General features: G+C 46.7%; 1 non-coding gene across 1 annotated transcript; it reads left to right on the top strand.

The window, feature by feature from the left end:
• The first annotated feature begins 1894 nt into the window (after nt 1–1894).
• LOC118639721 lies at nt 1895–2001 on the top strand. Its single transcript, XR_004961273.1, has one exon. It is a non-coding gene; the product is annotated as a U6 spliceosomal RNA (small nuclear RNA).
• Nucleotides 2002–2261: the final 260 nt, after the last annotated feature.

Raw genomic sequence — 2261 nt, 5'->3', positions numbered from 1 at the left:
AACAAACCACACAGTCCTGCCGGCCCCTGCCTTCAGGAGATTCTGGTCAGTTGGGGAAACTGTCAAGTGAATAGAAAGTTACAATGTAGGGTCACATTCTGGACCTAACACTTGGTGCTCAATAGAAATTTGTGGAGTAAAAAAGCATAATTGAAAGGGTGATTCTGAGAAGGCACCAGAAAGGAGTGAACATCAAGCTTGGTTTTGAAAGATGAATGAGTTCACTAGGTAGGCAAGTAAGTCAAAAGCAGTCCAGGTAGAAGGGACTGCGTGTGACATGGTACAATGGATCACATGTAGCAAAGGGGTGCTGGTTACAATCATGAGGCTAAAGGAGATTGCCCAGGAATGAGGGGCAGGATAAGAAGAGAAAAAGGGCAAGAAAGAGATGTGGGATCAGTGGACTGCTGATGAGAAATAACACCTTCAGGAAAGTAGACTCTGAAGAAAAGACCTGTTAGCCCAACTAAAGCTGACCATCACTGAAATCTCTACTCCAGCCCAGATGCCTAGTCATCCTTAGGGCCTCAATTCAGCATCACATTCCCCAAGGAGCCATTCTTTCTAGCTCAGGCTGTAGTGGGTCCCTCTTCCCCATGCATGCCCTAGAGCATGCTGTACCACCAACCTTGTTACTGCCCATCTCCATCCCCAAGGGTTAGCCTTCTGTATGCTTGCCCACCTCCCACCTGAGGCTGCCACGTCCAGCTCTGGTGATGCCCCACCACCATACTCATGCCTACATAGATTCTGGTCGGGTTGTCCCGTCTATGGGATCTCATCCTAAGGCTGGACAAGGTCCATGTGGAGAAGTGGCTCCAGAGGCGGAGGTGTGGCTCCGGAAGCTGAGGTCTGAATCCAGGGTGTTGGGGGAGGGGGGAGGGTCTGGCCAAGAGAAGGGTGTTTTAGTTTACATCACATCAGAATTTTTCAGTCTTTAAAGGGACTCTGGAAATACTCTTGGTAAGAGCCCTTCTTATGCACCTGGTTGGAAGGGGTGGGTGGTTAGGGCTATTGTGTCTAGGTGACAAAGCCAGAGAAGCCTGGGCCCAGGGCACAGAAGCCAGAATGGTTGAAGAGGCGGGGCAGGGAGCAGACCCGCTGAAACCAAGGCTCAGGACAGGGTCTAGCAGTAGAGGGGCCAGTTCACAACCCATCACCTCTCTGGACAGAGCTGCCCTTCCGAACACACCCTTCAAAGGAAATGACAGAGATGCAAGTGTCTGGATGTCCACCAGGGGCAGCAGAGGCTAAGTCAACGGGCTGGTCGCCATGGTAACCGAGGAACCTGAAGCTGACTTACCCCTAGAATATACATAGGTTCTGAGAGGGCCCCAAGAGTGGTGTCCTGGATGCTGTCTGATCAGTGGTCATCAGTTCCAAGCAAAAGCCCAGGCACGGACAAAGAACCCAGCTGACTTTCACCTTCAAGTTTTCTCACCTTTGCTCGGGTCACACTTTCGCAGGTTAAGCCAGGCATAGCCATTGTAGGGAAAAAAATAAAATAGGGTTTTGGATCAGCCAAACCAGATTCTTCATTTTACAGATGAAACAGAAACCAAAGAAGAAAATACACTTCACTGGAGACAACACAACAGCAGTCCTGGAAATAGAGCTGAAGAGAAAATAGAAAAGAAAGGGTAAAAAAGCAAGCAAATGACAAAAAATGGATCTTGCAATGTGTTCTAGAGAGACATCAGTCAGTTGTCTCTCATATGCACCCCAATCAGGGATGGAACCCACAACCTGGGTATGTGCCCGGACCAGGAATGGAATCCATGACCTTTCAGTGTATGAAATGACACCCCAACCAATTGAGCCACACCAGCTAGGGCTATGTTCTATTTTTTAAATTACCATTTTTAAATTTTAATTGTTTTAAACCCCAGCTTTCATGCTCGCTTCGGCAGCACATATACTAAAATTGGAACAATACAGAGAAGATTAGCATGACCCCTGCGCAAGGATGACACGCAAATTTGTGAAGCATTCCATTAAATAAACAAACAAACAAACTCCAGCTTTCACCTGATTAATTTTTTTTAAAAATCCACAATGCTACAATGTAACTTAAGAGTCTCCTTCAGCTGATCACATGCATCTTTTTCTTCTCACATTTTCTTCCTAATCCAAGTTAGTGCCTTTCCCTGTCGGGGCTTCTATTTCATCCATCAAATGAAGAAGCTGGCCTAGCTGATCTCAAAGCCCATTACTCTTTGTAATAAAGCATAGCATTCATTTAATAAACTTAGCCCAGTGAA

This window comes from Molossus molossus, unplaced genomic scaffold (genome assembly GCF_014108415.1).
Source record: "Molossus molossus isolate mMolMol1 unplaced genomic scaffold, mMolMol1.p scaffold_m16_p_21, whole genome shotgun sequence".
NCBI lineage: Eukaryota > Metazoa > Chordata > Mammalia > Chiroptera > Molossidae > Molossus > Molossus molossus.
Note: the sequence above shows the minus strand (reverse complement) of the source record. Positions and strands in the feature narration are given on the sequence as shown.